The sequence below is a fragment of the Rhinolophus ferrumequinum genome, chromosome 23, assembly GCF_004115265.2.
Source record: "Rhinolophus ferrumequinum isolate MPI-CBG mRhiFer1 chromosome 23, mRhiFer1_v1.p, whole genome shotgun sequence".
Lineage (NCBI taxonomy): Eukaryota > Metazoa > Chordata > Mammalia > Chiroptera > Rhinolophidae > Rhinolophus > Rhinolophus ferrumequinum.
In genome coordinates, this window is record NC_046306.1 from 15,254,708 (window position 1) to 15,282,117 (window position 27,410).

The 27,410-nt window shown below is 42.5% G+C and overlaps 1 protein-coding gene across 3 annotated transcripts in view; it reads left to right on the plus strand.

Annotated features, from left to right (window-relative positions):
- Window positions 1–3,334: 3,334 nt before the first annotated feature.
- The window catches only part of CHD6 (chromodomain helicase DNA binding protein 6), a 181,118-nt gene continuing 157,042 nt past the window's right edge, over window positions 3,335–27,410 (plus strand). The window contains exon 1 of one of the 3 annotated variants that reach the window (XM_033094536.1): window positions 3,335–3,483. The gene's annotated coding sequence lies outside the window, so the exon portion shown is untranslated. The remainder of the gene's footprint in view (window positions 3,484–27,410) is intronic. The other 2 variants (XM_033094538.1, XM_033094537.1) reach the window with 2 other exon arrangements.

Sequence of the window (27,410 nt, forward strand, 5' to 3'; positions counted from 1 at the left end):
ATCGCTTCTGGTATATGGCAATTTCTGTCAAATAAAAACATTACAGTGTGTCGTCATCCACCTTATTCACTGGCTCTGGCACCTTGCAACTTCTGGCTCCTCCCCAAAGTCAAAATGACCATGAAAAGTAAACATTTTGAATTGATTCAGGACATCGAGGCAGCCATGACAGTGCAACTAAAGACACTCACAAAAGAGGACTTTCCAGAACTGCTTCAGAAAGTGGGCAGAATGATGGGATAAGTGTGTTCGAAGTGAGGGGGAGTATTTTGAGGTGGATTAATGGCAATGTGTCTTTTACTGTAATAATTTTTTTTTTTAATTTAAACATTCCCTGTAGTTTTTGATCATACCTCATATGTTACGGAAAGTCATGCCTCAGTGGTGTCACCCCCGTAGCAGACATTCAGAGCCTTAGTGTCAACTCTCTTGGTTCAGCAGCTGCTGTGGCATCCAGCTCTGCCTGGGTTCCATGTGACTTCACACAGCCGCACCCTGATAATGCTTGACTTCATGGCCCTGCTACATGCCTCAACACTGAGTTTTGGGACAACACAGAACCCCACTTGGCACCTATGCATGAACAACTGGGATGAATCTTTAGCCAATGAGAGATGAGCTGGTGGATTAATTTCCTTCCCTTCCCCCGCCTGCAGGATATTCTGAGACTTATTTTATGTGGCTTTTCAGAGGATAATCCCTTGAGCAGAAGCAATCAGCCACACTTAGTGGAGGCCAAATGAATAACCATCCTGGCATCAGCTCTCCCTCTTCCCTGCCTTACTCCTTTTGCCTCTCATGCCTGCCCTACAAGAAGCAGGCTCTGCATTTTGGAGAACCCAGGCTAAGACATCTCCTTGAATGGGTGCAGCTAAAAGCCACTTAGCTGTCTGGTTTCCCTCCCATACCTATCCACAGGTCCCTGGGAGCTGCAGATGTATTTTAAGGGTCAGATTCCACTAACCCCACTCCGTTCTGCAGACCTGACACGTTGAAGGTCAAGCCTGATGCCTCTCCTGAGTGCAGCTTCCAGATCTTTCCTTTGCTGTACCTGTACCTCTCATTTGTGAATCAATTATGTACTCTCCAATTGATTTTTCAGTTATATAACATTTGTGTGTGTGTGTGTGTGTGTGTGTGTGTGTGTGTGTGTGTTTAACTTCTTCATGCTACTGACTTTTCTCAGGTTTAAGAACAGGAATAATGACAAGTCTACCTTCCCTCTTCCTTCTGCTCCCACATCTCCCAATGCTTTCTCTTGCTTCTATGTCATGGCATATACATGCTGCTCCCTCTGTCTGGAGTCCCATTCCTTCCCTACCTCATTTATGTTATTTCATCATTTGTGGGCAAGGGACTTGATTGTGCAAAGGGTGGGCCACTTGACTCCCATGTAGGGCTCACTAAGTCTGCCTCTGACGTAGTAACTGCGCCCAGCTTCTTTCTGGAAGTTAAGTGCACAGACATGAGCTCTAGGAGCACTCCTGAGAACTTTAGACCCCTTGATCCTGGTGTCGAACTGGAAAGGCTATGGCTACCAGCTGCCTGGTCTTGCCTTAGGCCCTGTAGCAGCTGGTTCAGGAGGGCAAGTTTGTTGTCCCTGTGAAGCGGGGGGAACAAGCAGCTTTTTGCACACTCACTTGCCAACAGCTTGGCAGGATTGGAGGTTCTCAGGATCCATGTCTGTATCTCTGTCTTATCTTCAACTAGACTATGAGTTCCCTGAAGACAGGAATGTTGTTTGCCTTATTTAATGCTGTATCCTTTGTGTCTAGAACAATACCTGGAACACAGTTGGTGCTTAATAAATATTTGTTTGAGGAAGAACGAAGAGGAAGGAAAGGACAATGAGGCTTTTGGCCAGCCTTGAGTCAAATGAGAGACGTGTACAGGTGAGGTAGACAGGTGGCTGGGGGGCTATCTCTGTATTTTCAAACTGGTGAAATCTGTGGTGTCTGCCAAGAAGTGAAGAAGTGGTCCTCAGAAGAGACTTAGGACCACAGGCTGAAAACCACAGGAATCCTGTGGTTTCAAAGACACTAAAAATATCTTCTCTCTGGGGGTGCAGTAAGGCTCCGCAAAAGCATTCCAGCTATCCCTGACAAAGGCAGACCATGTTCATCTTAAAGGTATCTGACAAATTGCTCTTGGAATCAGCAGGACTCAGATCATTCCTACTTTAATTAAGGTAAAATGAGCCTCTACATTCAGAATCCAACCATTTGCTAAGGAAACACCCATGATGGGGGCAGGCAACCGCAAAGGTCTCAGCAGTGGGGGCAGTGGTGGGATGCCATACACAGTATTCAGCAAGGTATGGCAAACTCCCCAGCCCTTCCTGCCTCCATCTATTTTCTTTATAGCATTTATCACTGCCTGCCCCTTGTATTTATTGTCTGTCTTTCCCATTAGATCAACAATTCCACGAGGGCAAGGTCTTTGTCCCACTGACCACGGTATCCCCTCTCTTAAAGGATCAATGTCTGGCATGTAGTGGGCACTCAAAAATTAGCTGCTAACCAACGAATGAAAACATTTCAAACAATTAGTTGAATCTCTGCCATATGCTGGGCCCTGTCCTTGAGGATGCTACAAGGATGGTGCGGGAGAGAGGCCTGAAAATACATACACCATAGCTCGACACCTGCTTTTACGGAGGTATATCCAAGGTGCTGCAGGCTTTTCGGGACTGCAAAACTCCCGAGGTGTGTGAGGGCCTTGGGAAGAAAGCAGTTGTGTGCCAGGGAGCCAGGCGGAGCGGCAGGAGATGCGGCTGGAGGCAGAACATGGGACTTCTTGGTTCTTCGCTTGGCTTCGCGGCATCTTCTTTTCCTGCCCTGCAGGACCCCTCCTCGCCTCTCTCCTCGATTCTGTCTGCGGGACCTCGGCCCCAGCATAATCTCTGTCGCGGGACCCTAGCCACATCGTTTCCCATCCCCGGAGACGCCAGCCCACGGTCTTCCAGACGGCTAGCCCGCTACCTGCGAGACCTCCACCTGCGGACAGAAGCCCTGCTCCGCTAGCTAGCGCTCCAAGTCCCCGCTCCTGCCTGCGGTCCGTAGCGCGTAGGACCCCGCCCCGCCCCCTCGGCCCGCAGGACCCCAGCCCCGCCCCGCCCCCGTGGCCCCGCTGCTCGGCCCCGGGGGGCGGGGCCGCGCGCAGCGGCGTCTCCAAGGCGGGGGGCGCGAGGCAGGGGGCGGGGCGGCCCCAAGTGCTGGCCAATCAGCGCCGCGATCACATCCATGCAAATACGAGCACAATGGAGCGAGCCCATCACTCGCCCCTGCAAGCAAGCTTGAAATGGGCTTCTGCTTGAGCGGCAGCCAGGCTGACCAATGACTCTATGTTTTGGGATGGCGAAGCCCAATGGCGTGGCAAGGAAGGCGGGTCCGAGCCGGGTTAGGGTGTCCTTGCAGGGTGTCTGAGCTAAACTTCACCAAATAATAGCTGTTTGTATTTTGGCTGCTGCAGGAGCCATTTTAGGTAAGTTCTTCTCTTAACTTTTTATTTTCCTCCCCGGCCTCGGCGGGCCGGCCTTGTCCGCAGGTCCCTGGCCCCGCCCCGCCGGCCAGGCTGGGGTACCCCTATGAATGGAGCCGGGATGAGGGGCTGCGGCGGCGCCAAGGCCCGGAGGGGCCGGGGTCCGAGCGGGGCCGGCGGCGGCCTGAGGCCTGAGGCGAGGGGCCAGGCTCCGCCGCGCCCCGCTCCGGCTCGTGCTCAGGCCGCGCTCGGGCCGGACGGCCGTCCTTGGGAGTGCGCCGCTGCGGGCCGCGCGGAGGGGCGGGGGTCCCGGCAGCCCCCGGCCCTAGGCCTGGCGGGCGGGGTGGGGGCGGGGCGTGCGGAGCCCCCCCCCTCCACTCCCAGGGCCAGGTCGACCGGGGACCCCCGGCTCGGCCGCCCCGCGCCATGGCGGGGGTGACCGCTATTCCACTGCCGCCCCCGCGGAGAAGTTGTTCTATTGGCGTCCTGCGTCTGTTTGCAGGGGTGGAGGAGGGTGGGCTGGTGCCAGGCTGCTGCTCCGGGAGGGGGCGGGGGCCCCGGCGCGTCCTCGGAGCGCGCACCCCTCCGCCCCCTTCCTACGCACTAGCGCGCACTCGCCCCGAAAATTGGAACCCTGGAGGTGCCCAGCAGCCCCGCAGCCAAGTTTCATGCATTATTAGATTGCATGTTTAAGCTTACAGAAAAAAAAAAGGAATGCGTCCCCTTCAGGGTATTTATCCCCTTGGCTGATGAGAGGTAACGGGAGTCTGTTGCACCCAAATTTCAAAGGACATTCCTGTCAGATGTGCAGAGGGTTGGCGGCTACTTGGTTTTTAAAAAGACGCTATTAGGAAATCCCCTCACTAGTGAGATAATTGAAATTTGAGTTTGTTTGCAGCTTCAGTTTTATTTGATCCAATTAAAAATACATAAGCAGGCACTTATATTTGTGTACATAAAGTATTCTAGTTCCAGTTATAACTGATGGGACTGGTTTTCGGTAGTGTAGAATCTAATAAGGCAGTATAATTCAATTTTGAACTTGTAGGCCCGTGTTTTCCAAATTAGGCTTTATGGACCATTAGTAATCTGGCCAAGGTTTTAGAGAATCCTTGGCATCTCCAGTCATCTTTGGGACTGTGTATGCATTATTCCTCACCCCCTGAACCCTGTTCATTTCTGGTGTAACATCCATGAACAGAAAAAACATTTAAACATGTTTACAGTTTTCAGAACGTCTGCAGTATTGCCTGAGATTGGATTGTTTCTCAAATAGCATATAGGAATACCATCCCAGTAGGCCCCCAATGTTGACATACTTGTAGGGATACACCTCGTGACCCTTAGAAAAGCCCCTACAGGGACCATTCTGTTCTGGTCTCAAGGCTAATTGTGAGTTGTCTTTCCTAGTGGGGATCTGTACTTCCTGACTGTGCATGGCAGTGTAGAGTTTGTTGGTAAGCCAAATTGGAAGATCAGTTTGGCAACCTCAGGGAGATAGTTTTTATGAATTTTGTGGCTCTCTGGCAGTAGAAAGAAGGTTTGAGATCCATGTATGATAAAATGATTAGGCATGAATCGTCAAGTAACATGGTTGATGCCAGCCAGAACAGGTGGTTTCGTATAAGCAATGCATGACTGTAACTGAAGGCCTGGGAAAATATGGAGTGGTAAAATTATTAGTTTTGAACTTCTTTCTGTCCCAGGGCAGATTTTGTAGATGCGTTGCGGTAAATTATTTAAACATCTTTCTAGATCAGTGGACTATTAAAAGGTATCCTTTACAAAAAAAATTTTTTGTCCTTTTTGCTTTGGAATTTCCCTGATAGTAACCAGACTATGATACTGTCCTGGCTGTAGTCTGGCCATGGACAAAGTAAATCTAGATCTTTTAGGAAATTCGTTGTGTCTCGTTGTGGTTTCACAGTCTGTCTGGAGTCACATCTTTTATACTGCAGTTATTTCTTTGCTTTTTACATTTAGCTCTTTTGTTGTTACAGCATTGCAAACTCTTTCAATATGATCACTTTGACCACAGTTTTTTAATATTCTGTATCTTTACAATTATTTTTATAGTTTATTGTCAGTATAATTGGAAGTTCTCTGAACTCAGCAGCATATTACTTCATGTGAACCACACAAGAAGTTGAAAGGCCATTTGGAAGTGAAATGGGGAAGCCACAACTTACACGACTGCCTTCCTGGAAGATCCTTTGGCAGTTAGTTTTTTGTGTTTATTGATTTACTTTTCTTATAACTATTTCAAATACCAAAGAAAATCCGAAGCAGAATCTATCTCTTTAGAAACCAGATCTCATTTGTGACTGCTGCTGTTATATTACAGGAAACCTATCAGAAACACCAGGCCCTTGGGCTCTATGGTGTCTTGGCGATCTCTGTGATTTATAGAAGTTTCAAAGAAGTTGTTACGGTTTTCTTGAAAGTATGGCTTTGCCCCCAAGCAGGGTTTGTAGTTCTGTCTTATTGAGGGAAAGGGTTTTATATCCTCAGGCTTGATTCTCACTGAAGGTGCCTATGTTTCTGAACTCTCATGGAAAGACTTTTTGCTGGTTATGACCAAATGGAGTCACAAGTAGATCACTCATACTCTGAACCCTTTTGAACTGATTTTAGGATTCAAGGATTCTACCTGCAAAAATACCTTCGGTATATGACAATGATGGTATCTAGTATCTAAATCAACTGAGGAGAATATATTCTCTCTCCTCTCTTGTCCCCCTAGTATAGCAAGGTTTGAAATAGCTTTATTTTTAGTAAATATTTAGTGGTTCTCTTTATACTTATGTCCTTTATGCAAAGCTTTAATTTAGGTGAAGAGCTGCTGTGAATTCCATGGGACTGCCTGAATTCTACAGTATCAGGTTATTAAGGTAGCCCTCCCGTATCCCCCGGGGGTATATTCCAAGACCCCAAGTAGATGCCTGAAACCACAGACAGTACCAAATCCTCCATGGGGGATACGGGCACTGACCACCATGCAGTCGAAAATCCACGTATAACTTGGCTCTCCAAAAACTTAACTACTAATAGCCTACTGTTGACTGGAAGCCTTACCGAGGACATGCAAAACAGTCGATTAACAAATATTTTGTATGTCATATGTATTATATAGTGTATTCTTATAATACTCTAAGCTAAAGAAGAGGAAATAGTACTAAGGAAATCATAAGGAAGAGAAAATACATTTACAGTATTCATTGAAAAAAATCCATGTATAAGTGGACCCGCATAGTTCAAACCTGTGTGGTTCATGGGTCAACTGTGCTGTTTTTCGCTATGCATATATACCTATGATAACATTTAATTTATAAATTAGGCACTAAGAGATTCACAACAATAATAAAATAGAACAATTATAACAATATACTGTAATAAAAGTTATGTGAACATGGTTTCAAAATAGTCTCCTGTCCTCACCCTTGTGATGAAATGCGATGATACAAGGCCTATGTGAGGAGCTGATGTAGGTATTGTGACATAGTGTTAGGCTACTATGAGGGCCACTCAAACACAAGCACTGAGATACCACAGTTTCAGACTGCTCCTAGGTGACCAATGGATGGGTAGCATATGCAGTGTGGCTACACTGGCAAAGGGGTGATACATGGCCCACCCAGGTTGGAGCAGGATGGCGAAAAATTGTATCACTACTCAGAACAGTGCACAATTTAAACCTAGGAATTTTTTTATTTGTAGAATTTTCCATTTAGTATTTCAGATCATGATTGACTGCAGGTAACTTGAAATTGTGGAAAGCGAAACCGTGGATAAGGGGGGGCCTGACGTATTATTTTGAAAATAATAGCTAGGGCTTAGATATCTGCTCCCTAGAGAACGTTTTTGTTTTCAATAGAATGTGACATACTGTGTTTCCCTGAAAATAAGACCTAGCCAGACAATCAGCTCTAATGCATCTTTTGGAGCAAAAATTAATGTTCAAGACCTGGTCTCATATTATATAAGACCGGGTCTTATATTTATTACATTACATTACATTATATAAGACCCAGTCTCATAGTAACATAAGACTGGGTCTTGTATTAATTTTTGTTCCAAAAGACGCATTAGAGCTGATTGTCCGGCTAAGTCTTATTTTCGGGGAAACACTGTACTTATGAGGGAAGCACAGAGAACTAGCATTGAATGAATACCTGGTGTGTGTGCAGCATTCATCAAGGCACTGGGGGTACAGAGATGAAAAAATCCTGTTTTCATAGCCACTGTGAGGCTGAACTGCAGCTCAGAGAAATGAAGTAACTTGTTCAGGGTCATAAAGCTAGTAAATGTTAGAGGCAGAATTTGAACCCAGATCATTGGGATGCAAAGCAAAGCAAGTATTTTTTTCACCACCAACCTTCTCTGAAGATTTCTTCCAAAGCTGAAGCGTGCTGTCATGTTTTAGTCGTGTGGTGCTAGGTTAACTAACAACACTATGCCTAAGTTCTTACACACACACACACACACACACACACACGCATCCAGTTTTACTCCCCCCCCCCCCCCCCCCCCCCCCGTTTAAGAATTTGTCACTGAAGAGGCATATTAGAATACAGTGAGGGAACCTCCCACCCTCGTCTCTGCAGTGAAGGAACGCTCTTCCTAGGGCACTTAGGAGTTCAGGTGTAGCTTGGGACTGTAATAACCGTGAAGAGCAGAGGGAAATGCAGTCATGATTTCCTTGCCAAAATGTTCTTTTCTTTAGTTCATTTTGTGGAGGCGTTGATACCCTCAGGAGAAGTTCTGTTACTTCCATAAAAGTCCTGAAGGTAGTAAGATGGATAAAATACCCATTCCTGGGGCCGCCGGTTGGTTCAGTTGGTTAGAGCACGGTGCTCATAACACCAAGGCCACCAGTTCAATTCCCACATGGGCCAAGGAGCTGCACCCTCTACAACTAGATTGAAAACGACTTGACTTGGAGCTGATGGGTCCTGGAAAAACACACTGTTCCCCAATATTCCCCAATTAAAAAAAAAGTTTCAAAATTGTAAAAAAAATAAAACAAAATACCCATTCCTGTTCTCATCTCTAAATGATTGTCATAAAATCCAGAGGAATATATTTATTTTTGCTCGTAGTACCTGGATTGATTGGTTTTTATAGTTTGTGATAGTGATTCTTTACATCCTCCTACATTTATTCCTTATGCCATTTGCAATTGAGACCCTTAGAATCTTTGATAATGTATATACAGAGGGTGCCAAAAAAAGTATACACATTTTAAGAAAGGAAAACTATTAAAATTGTAATACTCAATATATATTGAAACAAAAAAATGAATGCAGGTCACGTTTGACTTCTGCAATTACAAGACATGCTCAAAGTGGTTTTCCATTAGCGTCCAGACACTTCTGATTACGGTGAACTACTGGTTGAACAGTGTCCACTTGTATACATTTTTTTGGCACCCCTGGTATATGACATAAATGGAGCTCCCATTTTGAGGAATTTTAAAAAAATGGATGAGTGTTTTCTCTTTGTAGTCATAATGAAGAATTTAAAATTTTTAGCAAAGAAAAAAACTGATTTTCTGTATACTTTCATGGTACTTTTATCTGTAAGCTATTTCAGAAGAACTTAATGTACTAAGACAGTATTTGAAAATTTCAAGAAAACTGGAAGATAGAATTTTAAGATAACTTCAGGACACGAATCCGAACATAAATACAAAGTGATGGATATATATAGATCCATCACTTTGTGGATGGATAAATACATATACAATATTATATATATATATTTGAATTTTCTAAATATAGAGATTTTTTATTTTTCTACTTTATTAAAGATACAGGGAGTATTCACTGATTTAATTTTATGGATCAAATAGATTATTTTATCGGTATATTGTTAATGTGTTTTGTATACTTGTATACTATTTGACCGAGGTATTTTATTTTTAGAATCTCTATATTTTTTAATTCTAAGATTCTTTATTTATGTAAAAGGTCAGGCTCCAGGTTAAAAGAAGGTCTAACTGCTGTGGTAACATTGACCTTTAGTCCTTACTATTTAGATTGAGACTTTTTATCCTGGGATTCATGGACCCTTATGGAGTCTTTGGCTGATTTGTGAACTCCCCAAAAATAGTATGCACAATTTTGTGTATTTTTATGGGAAGCAAATCCTTGCTTTTATGATTCTCAGATCTGTAACTCCCACCCACCCTCCCTTCCTCTCCCCCTCCACCTCTTCCCAGCCGCAAGCAAAAAAGTATGAAGGATCATTGATTTAGGTCATTCCAAAACAATTGTTTTGTTTGAGCAAAATCTTTTGCCTGGAGGATGACTTCTTTGGGCCTGCTTTTTTTTTTTTTTTTTGCCCTTTTTGCAGGGCCTGCAGTCTCAGTCTGGGTCAGTTGGCCTGGGCTTGGGGAAGTACTGCAGTCTCATGGGCAGCATCCAGGCCAGGGTCATCCCCAGAATTCTTCCCTGCCTTGTTATGCAGGGAAGCTGTTCTCCATCCTTGCCCGTGCAGCCTGATGAGTCAGGTGGGAGCAGGAGCCATGAGGGCCATTGCAAGGCAGTCTTAGAGGGTCCTGGGCCTCAGTCTCTGCCATCTGCCTCTGCAGATGGGACTGGAGGGGTGGCCATGGCAAAAGCTCCTGACATTTTCTTGCTTGCAATACTTATTCATTCTGTTACTGCTTCATTCAATATGTTAGGAGGCAAAAGGGTTTTCTTTCTTACATTGTAAGAACAATGAAAAAGAATCCCTCCCATTTTTATATTCCCTAGACTTAGTATGAGACACCTTGCAACTTTTCCGTTAATATGTATTTAATTTTTCTTAAAATAATGTCTAGTTGGGCATGTAACCGTATTTTACAGAGAACATGCATGTTTGTCAAGTACTGTTAAACCAGATATGACGGTAGAAAGAAGGAACACATATTTAAAGTTCAAGAGCCTTATTTTATAATGTACTTAAGTAAACGTCAAGCAGATTGATAAAACAAAATTCTACAGCCACAATAAAATTCTAAGAGTAGTCTCTAGGAAGTGGTTGAACTTGAAGTTATCCTAGAGATTTTCATAGAAGTCCATTTATTGGGCCAGACCAGAAGTTGTACAAAAAAAAAAAAAGTTTGGTTTGATATGTAAATTGGGGAAAACACCTAAGCTTTAGGTACTTTGGTGAAGGGCACTGACTTTTGTAAGAGTATTCTGTTTGATTTGTTCCTTCCTTAAGTGTACTTGAGTAAAGAAGTGTACCTGGACTGTTTAATTTCAGTTCAAGGAAACTATTAGTGTTCTAAGAAATCCTTTGCAAATTTACGTCCAGTAAGCTAGGTCCAGATCACAGATTTTATTTATGGAAAGAAATTTTATAATTTAACACAGAGACTTTATTAATGTTCATTGTGTATTTTGGCATAACAACCCTTGCGATGTTAGCAGTCTTAAAGTCAACCATGGGTTACCATGAAAAAGTCAAGGCATCTTCCTTGACCATGTGACAGAATTGGATCACATTATAAATGATGGCACCATCAGATTGCTTCCTTAAGCAAACCCTGTATAGTGTCATTTTAAGGGACTCGGGTATTCTGCTTAAGGAATTAACAGTGTCGCCTTGAGTTGTAAAAAATACACTGAGGAAATGATAGAGGATATGAAAGAGATCTTTAATGACCAGCTCCCAGTAGATAATTGTAAAGATGTAATTAAGCCCTTCTAGATGACGGCCACTCAGAGTTAGTCTGTGGATCTGTGCAGGTCTGTGGACTGTTTGTCACCTGTCTGTGATGAGGGGAGTCCAGGACCTGAAAGGAAGCATTTAGATGCTTTTACAGCATTTTTTAGAGATACGATTTGTCTGTTGAATCTAATAAAAAGTGTAAGTTTGTAGTGTAGTCCTTGTTGAAAAATTTTTTTCCCCCTGGTAATTTCGTTTTTCTAGTATTTTATTAAAGTATTGGTCCTGATGGATTGGGAAAGAACAAAACCTAGTCCTTTACCATAGAGAGCACTGGTCTGGATGACAGGCAACGTCGGCGTTATCTTGGAGCTTGTTAGAAGTGCACATTTTGGAACCCCATCCTAGACTGACTGAAATATATTACCTTGAGTGGGGACCCAGTAATCTTGTTATAACAAGCTATCCTGATGATTTGGGGCACATTTAAATTTGAGAAGGTGTTCTAGATCAGTGGTGTCCAGCAGAACATTGTGCTATGATAGAAAATATCCTCTGTGTGGGACCTACTAGTCACGAGTGGCTTTTGAACCCTTAAAAGGTGGCTAGTGTGAGGGAGGAACAAAATTTGAAATTTTATTTATTAGTAGCTAATTTAAATTTAAATAGCCACATGTGGCTGGTGGCACTGGCATTTGATTGCAAAGTTCTCGATCCTTTAGGGCTCCTCCCCCTTTTTTCTTGCGGAAAGGAGATTTTTTTTCTTTGTTTAGAAAGGAAATATACAATATGGGACAAGACTACCTTTTAGCCTAAAATGAGACTAAACAAATCATACAATAAAATTTGGCACTATTTTCCCATTTATTTTTGTCGAAAAGTTGATTTGATGTTAAGAAAAGAATAAGGTCAGAAAATAAATCTGTGTCTCCTAAGGTTTCGCAGACAGCAAGGTAGCAGTTCCAGCGAGGCCTTGTGACCCTTCGTGGCTGTCACTCACGTGCATGTCGTCTTTCAGCGTGACTTCTGAAGCTGTTTTCTTTCATATAAGGATTGAAGACAGGCAGTTTTTAAGTGCAATACTGTAGTTTTCCAGTTCTCAGTGTAAAGTGCTAGTTATTGAGGGTTCTCCTTTACTTAGGTTAGTTAATGGAGAATTTTCTATGTAAAGTAGTTTAGGTTTTTCAACTTACTTAGAGCATGGTCTTTCAGTTTATAAAGGTAATCTTTGTTTTTAATACCGTGTTTCCCCGAAAATGAGACGTAGCCGGACCATCAGCTCTAATGCGTCTTTTGGAGCAAACATTACTCTTATAATAACATAAGACCGGGTCTTATAATATTATATTTATTATATTTATATTTATTGTATCATATTATGATATAATATAATATAAGACCAGGTCTTATATTAATGTTTGCTCCAAAAGACGCATTAGAGCTGATGGTCCGGCTACGTCTCATTTTCGGGGAAACACCGTAATATTCATGGAGGTTCCCTTGAAGGATTGAGATTTATCCTCTATCCCCACTATGTTTAAAAATTGATTTGTTAAAAGATTTCTTGTACTCACTCAGGGTGGTATATGCTTCCCTGCTTCCAGATCCATCTACTTGTACTTTTACTTTTAAACTCCTGAAAAACAAAAAAATCCAGGATAGCTTTGATTCTAATACATTGATTAATAATCCATTGCAGGTTTGGAAATTATTTTGTGATTGACAATTGGAAGGAAACATGGCTGTGGAAATAAATGAAGACACACTTATGGAATCAGCTTTTTAAAATGCTGTCCAGACATAATAAAATGAATCTTTCTAATCATACCATAATTTTATTAAATATATTTGCCAGGTTTTCGGTTTTGTTAGTCATTTAGGCAGTGACTCTTGGAGCATGAGAGAGACACTAAGGGGCCCCATGTGCTTTATGCCGTCATGCGATGTTAGAGTGAGCGAGCTTCTTAAAGATCATGGATGGGCTGCAGAATAGCAACCTTAGTAATGCAGCAGTGTTCGTTGCTTTGCGCATGGCACGAGCTCATGCTGTATTGTCTTCCAACTGGTGTTCATTAAAAACAGCGTTGCTTTCCCTTTCATTCTGTCGTAGGGACATTCTTAGACTCTCAGACAGTGAAGATGTCATGCTAGGTTCTCTGGGCAGGGGCTTCTATTTAGCTGATAATTACACAAGTATCACTGATGGGCGACTTAATGTTTTGTGACACGCTTTGGGCTCCTTTGTTTGACTTTGTCCAAAGGGTTTGAAGTTCTTGATCTCTAGGCATATATTTGAATTACTGCTTTAGGGTCTTAAGGAATTGGAAAAGCCAGTCTATTGGAATTGATCTGATAGTTGACAGATCCTGTGTTTAGAAGGTTTAGAAGTTCCGTGTTTCAAGTTTGTGTGCATCACTGTCACTGGTCCCCAGAGCTGCGATTGGAATGTTGTATGAGATGTTACTAGAAGACTGATTTCATAAGTGACGCCCCAATACCAGTCTCCTTATTTACACGTCATAGACATACTCTGTCCACCTGTATCCGCTCTAACTGGAGCATTTCATGCTATCAGGGCTCTCCCTGGGTACTCCTGACTTTCTTCCATGTTCACTCTTGAACTAAGCTTTATTGCTGCCATTGTATTAATAGTTGTGGTCATGGCAGTTTTTTTACTAGTTTAAAATTTAAGTCTTATCAGATTTCATACAATTCAGCATCTTAACCAGGTTCTTCAAAACCAAAGCTTCTCTGGCTTCTCAGGATTGCAGAAGAGTAGAGTTGGAAGGGACTTCAGAGGCCATTTAGCCCAATTTTGTCATTTTATGAATGGTGGAACAGAGTCCCAGGCATGTAAACGATTTTGAGGCCATATTGGTGGTCTATGGCCAAGTTAGGATTAGAATTCAAGTCTCATTTTACTAAATAGGACTCTTTCCTTAACTCTGATGGTTAGGCTCCTAAAAAACCCACATAGGAGAATTTTCCTTAAGAAGTTTAGGGGAGAATATGGGGAATGAGTGCTCTGGGATTAGGAGTGAATTTGTGAAAGGCTGCGTAATCTTTTTTATGCTTTCCAAAATAAAGATATTATCAATGAAATTTTATGTCTCTTAACTAAGAATGAGTGGTACTATTTCAGTAACTTTTGTTTACTCTGTCTTATTTACTAGAAACATTTTGGCATGTCCTTTCCTTATGGTAAAAGGCTTGTGGTACTATTTTGGTAACTCTTCTTTACTATTTTTTGCTTACTAGAAACTTTGGCATGTCCCTCTGTTATATCATGGTGAAATGCTTGTAAAATTCACCTTTGCTTTATTGCAAATAATGTGCGTGATAGATGTTTTTCACATGTGCATATTCATTCAGCTTTATGATTTAGGGTTATTAGAATAGGTTTTTCCTAGACCTCTCAATAATCATGATGATAATAATAGCACTTACCAGTCATTGAGTGCTTACCGTGTGCCAGGTGTGGTGCTAGGCTCATGGTGTGGTGGTCGTTAAGGCTGTTCACCAGTACTCTGGTTCTCTTTCTTCCGGGTACATTGTGGGATTGCATTTCTCCATCACCTCGAAGTTGGGTATGGCTTGCTTTGGGTATTGAAATTTGAGTGGAAGTGATGTGAGACACATCTAGGCAGATAACCTCTTTCTGAAAGAAATCTGTAATGGTTATGTAGTGTAAGCAAGTAAGCCTATGTATGCTTTAAACCACTGAGCTGAGTTTTGTTTTTGGTTTTTTTCAATGGAGTTTTAACTGCAGCACAGCCAAGCCCACCCTGATGAATATACATGCATTATTATTGTTGATCCTCCTGGCTAAATGCTGATATTAAGCCCATGTTACAGTTGAGGAAACAGAGACAAAGGAATGAAGTAACTTGTCTATAATTGCAGAACCAGTAACCCAGGCAGTTTGAGTCCTGCCTACATTCTTAAGCACTATAGTTTGCTGTCATTCTCTGTTGTGTGATCTCAGTACTCGCTATTATAGACAGACTATGGCTCTGCCCAGGATAACTTCATGCCAAAGTTTATGTTTGCCTCTGTTCATCCCTTCCTACTGATGCTTCTGAAGTTCTAGGTCCCAGGGTGATTGTCTCTGACTAGCATTTGCCCTTCGCGATATTGTACTGCAGAAACCTCCGTTCCTTTTCTGTCCCGTTTTCTACTTTTACTGTCCTCTGGAATTCCGTCTTTCATATGATGAGGATAGTTTCTTGTCTTAAATATCCTCACATCTCTAATACTTTAAAAGTAAATTCCTCCGAAGGCCACATTGAGCTTTATGGCTAGGAGCCTGCCCAGAAATTAGGTTAAAAGTGCATGGATTCTGCAGCCAGACCACCTGGGTTTGAATCCCAGCTCTGCCGCTCACTGGCTGTGGGAACTTCTCTATGCCTCAGTTTCCTCATCTGTAAAATGGACATAAATAATACTACCCGTCTCATGATTGTGTTGAGGATTAAGTGAGTTAATTTGTGTAAAGCCTTGGAATAATACCTGGCACGTTATAAGCATAATATAGGTTGGATATATTAAAGAATCAGGTTGGATATTTTAAAGAACCATAGGGCAAGATGAATGGAGATAGGTCATTATTGATCTTAATATTTCTGATGTTAATACTAAGATATTAAAGGTTTAATATCACCTTTAATTTGTCCGTTTATTTAACAGGGAATACTGAGCAACTACAGGACACTGTGCTCTGGGGGCGGGAGGGATGCCTAGAGCTTGCCCTCAAAGAATTTACAGTATCAAGGGGAGATAAGATATACATAAATACTTGTACACGGATAATTGTGCTGTTACAATGTAGCCATGAAAAGTCATAAGACAAGAAAGATAAAGGGCTTTGGGAGTTCAGAAAAGGGAGAGATGAGGAGTCAGAAGGCTTTTGAGTTGCCAGACAGGACATTTATTAGGGTTTTGGAAGGATAGGCAGGATTTGGATGTGTGGAGACTGGGTGAGGGTCAGGAGGAAATCTCTAGGTGAAAGGAAGCATTAGAGCAGAAGCTCGTAATAAACATGTTCATTTACCCATTCAGCACCGATACATGTGCAAGGCTGTGATGTAACCCCAGCGGGTGCAGCAGTAAAGAAAACAAAGTTCCTGCTCTTATGGAGCTTGTGTTCTAGGGGGAATTTGAATATGCAGAACCATAATATATCAAGGGGTGATAAAGATTTAGAAGAAAAGTACAGCAGGATAATGACACAGAGAATAGATTTACATAACTAAGGAAAGCACGATTGATGTCTTAAGTTTTTTTCTAGGGTATCTTTTGAGGAAACTCAAGGCAGAGCTAAATGGCTTCTTCCTGGGCAAGGGGCCATATCTGGGCTCATAGTTCTCTGCCCCTTGCTCTTGGCCTGTCTTGATATTTTCCTTTCTTTGAGACTTGAGAATAAGTCCCAGTGTCTTCATGGGGCTTTCCTCTTGTATATCTGCCAGAAACACTCTTCCCCTCCCTGCTCTTCTGGAGTCCGATTTTGCCTACATAACTAATTTGACATTTCATATTGAACTGCCTTTGTCTTCTCTCAGGTTGTTACTCGTATATTCCACAGTATGTGATGGCCGTTTATTTAGTAAATAATTATTGAACTTTCATTTTGTTTCAGCCATTACTGGGCACTGGGAACTTGAAGATAAATGCACTTGGTCTTTGTCCTTGAGGAATGCAGTTTATTAGAAGAGATAGAAATGTAAACTGCTACTACAAACATCATGATAAATATCAGATTAGAGCTATGTCCAAAGCTGTGTTCGAACATGAGAACAGGAAACAGCCATCTACCCAGGGGAGTTGGTTAAGGCTTTTGAAAGGAAGAAACTGAAATTGTTTCTTGAAAGTTGATGTGGAATTTAATCAGAGACTGGGATTGGAGTCTGTGAGTTTGGAGAGCCTTTTATGCGACTGCGTTTCCCTGAAAATAAGACCTAGCCCTATCAGCTCTAATGCTTCTGTTTTTTATCCCCCCTTCTTCCGCCTCCCCCTTAACCCCCTCACTGCGGTTCACGCCGTTGGTTTTCAGTCTAGTTGTGTAGGAAACGGCTCCCTGACCCAGGCTGGAGTTATGAGCCTTGCGCTCCCCCCTGGCTGAGGCGGTGGGTCGCCGGTCATTGGCTGGCCGCTCACAGCAGCTCTCGCCGGTTGCCGGCCACTCATGGCAGCCCGCGGCAGCACATGGTAGCCCATCGCAGCCCGTGGCATCTCACACCAACCTCCAGCTGCTCATGGCAGCCCAGTTCCTGGGAGAGCCGTCATTCACAGTCTTAGCTGTAGAGGGTGCAGCTCACTGGCCCATGTGGGAATCGAACTAGTGACCTCGGCATTAGGAGCACGGTGCTCCAACCACCTGAGCCACCCGGCCGGCCCTTTAATGTGTCTTTTGGAGCAAAAATTAGTATAAGAACCGGTCTTATATAATATAAGACCGTGTATAATAAGACTGGGTATAATATAGTATAGTATTACATAATATAACATAATATAATATAATGTAATATAATATAATACTGGGTCTTGTATTAATTTTTGCTCCAAAAGATGCATTAGAGCTGATGGTCCGGCAAGGTCTTATTTTCTGGGAAACACGGTAGGAAGTAATCTGCGAAGAGACCCAGGTAAGCGGTAAGTTCACTGTGGCTGGAGTAGTGTGAACTGTAGGGTTGTGTGGGCAGTGGGTCTGGAGGAGTTGGTTGGAGACATTGGAAGGCTTTGAAGTTCATGGTAAGGAGTTTAGGTATGTATCGGCAGTGAAGACTCATCAGAGGTGTTAATGCCGGAGAGTAGATGGTATTTTACACTTGGCCAGCCCAGGTTCTTTTATAGAACACTGGTGCTCAAACTCTGCTACATATTAGAATCATCTGGAGAGCTTTAAAAAAATTCCAGTGCCCAGGTTACACAACATAAAATCAGATTCTCTGGAGGAGAGACCGAGGCGTGGGATTTTTGGTTACTTCCCAGGTGATTCCAGTGTGCACCCAAGTTTGAGAACCAGTGATTTGGAGAGAGGCTACACAACAGGTTAGTGACTTCGGAGGCTACTGCAGTGGTCTGGCTCGGATTTAAGTCTGAACTGAGGCATTGGGAGCGGGAACAAGGGAAGATGCAGCCAACCATTATTATTTTTCTTTAATTTTCTGTATGTTGTCTTCTCCTGTGGCCCCCATGGACATAAGGTCCAGTCTTTGTACTCTGAATTCCTCATAGAGAGGTGTACATAGTAGGTTCTTAATAAACATCTGCCTTGCCTAGTCAGTTTGCTTTTGTTTAGGTACTCATAATTGCATTCCTAGGGCGTTTTGATTTCATTTTCTTCTTATTAAATAGAAATTCCTGGGGCCGGCCTGGTGGCTCAGGCGGTTAGAGCTCCGTGCTCCTAACTCTGAAGGCTGCCGGTTCGATTCCCACATGGGCCAGTGGGCTCTCAACCACAAGGTTGCCGGTTTAACTCCTCTAGTCCCGCAAGGGATGGTGGGCTGCATCCCCTGCAACTAGCAACGGCATCTGGACCTGGAGCTGAGCTGCGCCCTCCACAACTAAGACTGAAAGAACAACAACTGACTTGGAAAAAAGTCCTGGAAGTACACACTGTTCCCCAATAAAGTCCTGTTCCCCTTCCCCAATAAAAAAAAAAAAAATGTTAAAAAAAACCCCAGAAATTCCTTTAGGGATGACAATGGATGGAGGTGAAACTTTTGGTCAGTTTTCTTCATAATTTTGATGAAAGATTTAGGAACTTAAAATTCAGTAATTAAAATAATAAATCTGCATATGAACTTGGTTTATCCATACTGTCTCCTTACTGGCGCAAATAAGTAAATTTACTCTTGGCATTGTGTAAAACCCATTAGTGTTAATACGCCCTTTAAAGTAATGAATCCAGATAAAGTATCTAGATTCTCAAAGTATTTTTAAGATTTTTCTTCCACAACAACATGTGGAAAGTTAACCTTAAAAACAACACCTTATCTAACCACTATGCTGTATATCTGAAACTAATACAATATTGAATGTCAACTGTAATTGAAAAAAAATAACACTAGATTCTGTTAATCTGTGTAGTAACTCAGGAATTAGTGTGGTGTAGAGACTGACTTGGTTTGTGCACTTGAAATAATTTCTCTTTGCCAAATAAATTTATTATTTGTGAATGGGGCTAGTGTATAAAAATGCTGTGAAGCTTTGTTGTGTCAACTCTTTGTTCTCTATTCCAGTGGAGGAGGGGAATTGGAACATAGAGAAATTAAAAACTTTTTTTTTATAGTTGAAGGCATTTATACCTCCCCCCCAGCTATTTTGTATCCTAAAAAACATCAAACTTAAACAGAAAGTTATGAAAATAGCACCATAATACCCATATCTCCTCTACCTAGATTCACTAATTATTAGCATTTTGCCAAATTTGGTTTATATCTTTCTGTCTATATACATATTGTTTTTCGCCATATCCTTTGAGAGTTACATTCAGACTTTGTGATACTTCACTCCCAAATACTTTTGCATCTTTATCCTTAGAGAAAGGGTACAAAACTATTATATAGTTTATCACTCAGAAAACTTGACATGAAATGACATGAAATATGTAGGCTATGTTTAAATCTTCTCGTTTGTATCTTTACTAGCTTTTTTATTTTTCCTTATCTAGAATCCAGTCAAGGATCACGCATTGTCTTAAGTTATCATGTGTCCTTACCTTCCAATATTAAAACATTTAAAAAAAATTTGTTTAGTTACAATTGACATTTACTATTGTATTAGTTTTAGGTGTACAGCATAATGGTTAGACATTTATATAACTTATAGAGTGATTTCCCCCCCAGAGTCTAGTACCCACCTGACACCATACTTAGTACAATGTTATTGACTGTATTCCCTCTGCTGTACTTTACATCCCCGTGACTATTTCGTAACTGCCAATTTGTACTTCTTAATCCCTTCACCTTTTTCACCCAGCCATCCCCACCCCCCAACCCCTTACTTTTCAATATTGATTAGTGTGATCTGGTAGGAAACAGGATTTCAGGAACGGAAGTGAAACCCTCTCTGAAGGGCAGTGTGGCCCCGCTTCCCATCCTTCTTGCCTGTTTACCTCCAGTCATGTTTACCTCCGTCCATGCCCCCCAGTCACCCACTGGCGGGGAAGTGTGTCTGATGGACTACAAAGCTGCAAAGTGGAACCTAGCACCCTGTGCAGACCTGCTGGTGTTCATCTTCCTGCGGCCAGGAGAGGCTTTGTCCTGGACCGAGTTCTTTCCAATTAGGATTAAAGCCATTCAGCTCGCCCAGGTGCTTAATGAAGAAAATGCCTTAATGTTAATGAGACTTCGAGTAAAGATTTTCACAGTTGACTAGAAATCATCTGAAACAAAGAGTTAGGAGTCATCTGCTGTTCCTGAGGACCACGGATTATCATGACCTTGTCTTTATATAGTTCATGGAGTTAGAATTTGTTTTTTAAACTATTAAGGACCTCCCTGTCCCTGCCCCCTTTTAAATATTCCAGTGGTTATGTCCTTTTGGTCCTTTGCCCTTCTTGCTTTACATTCCTTCCTGGGCAGACTCCTTTCCTGTTGTTTCAACTCTTGATGAGTCTAAAATTTCGATTTCCATCTCTCTCGCTCCTGTGCTCCAAATCCTCATTTCCAACCACATCCTCCCTCAGCAGCTTCACCTGCCTGCCCCACATGCAAAACTGAGCTCAGTGTCTTTTCTGTAAATCTGAGCACTGGTTTTACTATTGGGTGGGGGTGCGAATGAGATGGTATTTGACCAGGGGACTAGGGACTTTGACCCCTGTCCCTTACTGGCTCCTGCCATTCCTAACACGGCCCCACCCTCCACCCCCTCAGGGGAAATAGCAGGGCTGTAAGGCCTTGCTAAGACCACCATTTCTGGCTGAATGTGGAGTCTTGGAAGTTAGGCTTCCTGAAATTAGTTCCTTAGAACTCAACTTTTTTTGAGTTATAAACTCAAAAACTGGTCTCCTAAGGAGCCTTTGTAGACAGTTGTTTTTTTTTTAGCTTTATTTCCCTCCTATTTGTGAAATTTTAATACCACAAGTATGCTGTATCTGTTTATGGGTGTATATCTGCATAATACTTAAACAAGCAGAATATTTTAACCCCCAAGAACCAATTTTTGTTTCCTTGGGGTGACAGGGCACCATTGAGAATGCATGTTTTAACCTAAGCTGGAAGGTAGTCTAATGCCTAGAAACAAAGCAGGCCAAAATCCACGTGCTGCCTGTCCTTCCCACAAAGAATTTACCTTCGGCTCGCACGCATCTGACTGCTGCAGCCGGAGTGTTGTAATCTTGTGACCATAACTCACAGTGAGTACAACCCGATGTTGTACCCAGTATACACCCACATGGTCACGGCAGCAGAGCTCTGCTGTGAGCTTTTTTAAGACCGCAGGTAAAACTGCTCTGGTGGCAACAGAAGGGCTTGCGTCCCAGGAAGGTGAAGTGGGCATCTTCCTTCTTTGTTTGTGGTGCCAACACTCCCTCTCCTTTTTGAAAGAAGGAAGAGATTTATGGGGAGGGTTGAAGGGAGGAAAGATTGATCTAACATTAGATAGTAGAGCCTGAAATTCTTGAAATCCTTGTTATTTAACTAGGTTTACCCATAAGAATCTTTGGAAAAAATGACTATAGAGATCTGTGTATTTGATTAATCTGTTAAAAGGAGCATAGAGCATTGAGGAAATGAAGTAGGAAACTACTAAGTTTTCATTAGGGAAATGGAAGGGGAGAGGGTCTAAAATACGCGCGTGGCTTTGCTTTGCTGGATGTATTCATGAGAGAGGGAGGCCCTGCACTTAACTAGTGGGGATCAGTCCTGTAAAAATGGAAGCTTGTGGTGGAAAGGCCCAGAGAGTACGTTTGGCCCCGGGACTGGGCAGGTAACAGTATGACAGGACCAAATAAAACCCAGGCATCTCCATGCCATCCGATAGCGCAGAACAATGAGCGCAAACACTTAACCAAGTGCTTATTGTATGCTAGGCACTAAGCGCTTTAGATTTAGTCTCTCATTTAATCCTTTAAAACTGCGAGGTGGTATTATTACTCACGCCCCCATTTTACTGATGAGGAAACTGAAACCGAGGCACAGGGAGGTAAACAAACTTAGTCAGGGTCACACAGTTACCTTGTTCTTACGTGGAATGTAAATGCAGGACGTTGGAGGACCCTGCCTTGGAGTGAATGAACCACTGCTGCTGGGATCATGTTTGCCACGCCATACCTCTCTCTTCAGGGGCAGAGCTACCGGGCAGATCCCAGGATCTGCCCTGCGGTCATTTAGTCTCCAGGTTGCCTCTGTTCACTCTTAGAGGCTGGTGACCACAACACTAAAAATAACATTGTCCTAGAGAATATTTATAGTTTTTTCACTCCCTCTTCTTTAGTACAGACTGTGCCTTATCTGGGAAATACCACTTATTTTAGGACTGTAGAGTTGGACATTTAGATGTTAGGGCTTGTCCAGTGGTAGTCATATTTCAAGTCAGTTCAACAAACGGTGTGTGTATGTCTCTGAAGGGCCCTGCCATGCACTTGGTGCCAGGGTGACAAATGTAGTCACAGTCTAGTAAGGGAAATAGACTCGACCAATATTTAAATTGCAACAAAACAAAGTAAGTAGAACAATAAAAGGAACATAGAGGAGGGTGGAGAGGTTAGGAGGAACTTCCCAGAAGACTTATATCTAAGTTGGGTTTTGAAGGATAAAGAGGAGTTTGCCAGGTAGGTAGACAGTTGCAGAATAATTAAGTGAAAATTGCTAGAGGGATGGACAGAGGGTTCCTTCCGATACTATTGCCAATATGTCTAGATTCTTAATGTAATAAAAAGAGCTTCCAGTTGTAAAATCCCCCCCTTTTCCCTAGTGTCTTGAAATGCCATTGGGATCCTGTGACTCAACAGTAGTAGGGCTGGTCACCAGTAATTATGCTTTGGGCCAGTTGTAGGAGGGAAGAATAGTCACCCATGTAGCACCTGCAGTCACATTGCAACTCCAGGCAGAAGCAAGTTTTCTGCATGTGTGAGGGGATAAAGGTGTCCCCTGTAGCCTAGCTCCAACTCCAGGCTTTTATTGCAACTCCTTGGTGAGATTTTTCTTGTATGAAAATAGTTGATTGATTATTGTTATTTAAAAGGTACTTAAGCATTCAGCCACAAACGTTTTGAGCACTGACTTTTTTTAGATAGAGGGTATTTGAGGACCATACATAGAAATTGAGTTTGTGAAGAGTGACATGCATTCAGTAAAGCATAGAAGTCTCAAGTATGCTGCTTGATGGATTTTTACATGTGTATATACCTGTGTAACCACCACCTTTAGCTCAAGACAGAGAACATTTCCACCTCCCTAAGAAGGTTCGTACCCTTTCTCTGATAATACCTGTACACTTCCCCCAACACTGTTTAGACTGTTGTCACCAAAAATTAGTTTTGTCTGTTTTTGAACTTTATTTAAATGGAATCATACAGAATGTATGTTTTCTGTCTGGCTTCTTAACTTTACGATTGTGAGATCCATCCAAATTGTTAGGGTGCACCGATGACCGGTCACACTGTTAGGAAGAGACCCAGAATAATCACGTGTGATTTATGACATTAAAAGTAGGTATGAATTTATTGGTGGCATTCATTTATTCAGTACACATTTACAAGTACCATCCACCGGGTGCTTTGCAAAGGCTTGGGTCATAGACGTTCGTTCCTGCCATCCAGAAGTGTTCGGGCTAATTTGAAGGAGACAGACACTTGCATACGTAATTATGACAATGAAGAGTTGGTCAACTTTTAGGGGTAAAAGTGGTTTCTGACAGACTATAGAGGAGGTGAAATTTCTTCTGGTTGTCAGAGGATTATTAAAAGTTTTCCAGGGCCGGCCCGGTGGCTCCGGCGGTTAGAGCTCCGTGCTCCTAACTCCGAAGGCTGCTGGTTCAATTCCCACATGGGCCAGTGGGCTCTCAGCCACAAGGTTGCCAGTTCAATTCCTCGAGTTGCGCAAGGGATGGTGGGCTCCGCCCCCTGCAACTAAGATTGAACACGGCACCTTGAGCTGAGCTGCCTCCCGGATGGCTCAGTTGGTTGGAGCGCGTCCTCTCAACCACAAGGTTGCTGGTTCGACTCCCACAAGGGATGGTGGGCTGCACCCCCTACAACTAGCAACTGGACCTGGAGCTGAGCTGCGCCCTGCACAACTAAGACTGAAAGGACAACAACTTGAAGCTGAACGGCACCCTCCACAACTAAGATTGAAAGGAAAACAACTTGACTTGGGGGGGAAAAAAAAAAGTCCTGGAAGTGCACACTGTTCCCCAATAAAGCCCTGTTCCCCTTCCCCAATAATAATAATAAAAAATCTTAATAAAAGAAAGTTTTCCAGATGGTCATAGGTGATAGCTGTACGTAGGTGTGGAGGTATGACGTGGCGTGGTGTCTGCAGAGACCTGCGGTAGTGACATTTTGATTTTAAGTCAAGTGTAAGAATTCCAAAAAATACCAATTTGGGAAGAAATTTTGAGGAAAACATTGACGTATAAGTTTGACTTCCGTTTTAGGCTGGAGCCATGGGGGATGACGACTAGCGAATGGTTGTAATGTCAAGGAACGGAAGTGAATTTTGTTGATTACTGTAGCTAAGGAAAAAGCGTGCAGCGGTGTGTACTGTGGCCGTTGTGGGAGACTTTTATGAGTTTAGATAAAATTATAGAGATGCTTATGAAAGTGGTGCTTTTTTTCAATAATTGACATGACTTGAGTTGTCCCATTAAGCCATCAAAAATTCCCTAAGGGTGTATTTAGATGCAACATCTTCCTCAGTCAGGGGATATTGGAGCAAAATGTGTTCCCCCTTGTATCAGTTTGCAAGACTATTATAATAAAATACCAGGAAGTAGGTGGCTTACACAGAGATTTATTTTCTCACAATTCAGGAGGCTTAGAAGTCCAAGATCAAGGTGGCAGGTTTGGTTTCTTTTGAAGCCAGTCTCCTTGGCCTGTAGTCCTCCTTCTCACCCCGGCTCACTTGGTCATTTCTGTGTCCTAATCGCTTAAGAGGACACCAGCTTTATTAGATTAGAGCCTACCCCCAGTGACCCCGTTTTAACTTAATTACCTCTTTCAATGCCCTATCTCCAAAACAGTCACATTCTGAATTACTTGGGATTAGGGCTTTGCTTCAGCATATGAATTTCGGGCGTGGAGGGAGGGAAACTCCGACACACAATTGAGTTCGTGACACAGGTTGTTTCAGAACCTGCCTTACCATTGTTGGGCTGTGAGGGTTTTCACGTGAGAAAAGCAGGGTCCAGAAGCAGGGCCAAGACGAGCAGGTAGAAGTATTGTAGACCCAGGTCTGGTGTGACCCCTGTGTGTGGGGGTGGGGGGGCTGGGCTTGCTTCTGCTCTTGCAGTGCCATCTCTCAGTTCACAGTGGCGCATCTGTGCGTGCACAAACTTGGGAGCCTTGGGTAATACGTCTAACACCGTTAAGACTATGGTGCTTTATCAATTAATAACGATTGAAAATAGGGACTAAGAAGAAAAAGACCTAAACCGTAAAAGGTCAGGTGGACATCACAAGGAAAATAATTTTATAACTTTCATAACTCTTGAAAATCTGTTCCAGTGCTGAACAAACCATATCCCTGTCTCATGCCTTTTAGCCCTTTTCTTTGATTGGGCCGGAGTTAAATAGCCTTGGCATTCTCCTTATCGAAATATTTGAATATCAAAGGGTTGTTTTTTTCCTAAATCAGATCACTTCAACTTCCTCCTCCTTGGGGGCTGGAAACTTTTCTGCAGAAGGATTTTAGTTTGAATTTTCTGTTGTGATGGCCACTGCAGAGGGTAGAGGATGGGAATTTTCTTTCTTTGAAGGGAGTCTGTTTGGAGGAAGTGATTTTAGATAGTCACATCTTAAACTTGTTTCACTGGAGACAGAGAAATCTTGCTAGGATGAATTTTGGAGAGACTGCTTTTGTTTTGGAATTCTGTGGTAGCAGAATGAGGCTTGTTATAGATACCTGGGAACTGGAAATCTTTGGTTTTCAGTGTAATGGTGGTATTATAAGGGTGTGTGTCCTCGAGTCACTCTAAGACCCTTTTCCAGAAGGAGAACTTGAAAACTTCTGGGCTATTATTCTGAGAACTCAGGCAGATTTGAATGACATGCCTTAGCACACACCCACTCATACAAGAACCAGCCTAATGTGAAGCAGGGGATTATGGGAAGCCATGGCGTGCTCACGTATTTTCACATTGCATCTGTATGTTAATACCGTGCTGTTCCATTGCCCTTTTGTTCCTTTTCTTAGTTGTGGGCTGGTTGACCATGAATTGATTTTGCCAGGATGGTGTGGATCAGAAGTAAGCTTTTTAAAACCTTTGAACAACAGTCAAAGGTAGTGTGTGTTGTGGCTCTAATTTCTGTTTATATTAATATAATACTTGTGATATCTTTGACTTGCTTGGTGGTTTACTGAGGAATGAGGTTCTTTTAACAGACATTACTGAGTCATTGTTAATTCTTTTAACAAGAAGTAAGTTCATTGTTTGAAATGGGTCTCGGTTCAAAAGTGTACCCAGAATTTTACTTTTTGAAGAAACAAAACTGTCTTTTTCAAAACTCTGTTTAGGACAGTAAACAGTATTTCTTATACCTCCAGCAAGTTGAATGCTTTAACTTTCCAAATTTTTCTCTTTTGTTTTCACTGTTTTCTACCATTTTGTTCTACTGTACTTTTAGATTTGACTCATCACTTTTTTTTTTTTTTTTTTTGGTAATTCATGACTTTTTTGTTTTTTGCAAACTAGGTAGGTAACACTATTCTAGAAAAGTGTTTTTTTAAGCATAAAGGTGCTGACAGAGCTCAGAAGTTTTGGATATAGGAACCTGTGACTTTTGGTCCCGCCGCCAACTGATTTGAAATTCTGTGGAGTGGTCTTGGTAGAGTGGTCTGTGTGTTTTATATGCACCTTTTATCTGTGGAAATCTTTGAGCAGTTACTGCCCTATTTTCTGGACATGTCTCCTGAATTTCTCAAGTTTCTTTCCCCTCTTTTTAACTAGAAATAGTTCAACAAAATAATTCAGATGGTAGCCTGCCTTTGAAAGGGGAGAAGGGAGAGGTGATATTTTTAGGTAACATTGCATTGGGGATGGAAGCACCCAGTGCTCCTAGAGTATTTTCGTAATCCCAGTGTTTTCGTTAGATTCTTTTAGTTGCAAGG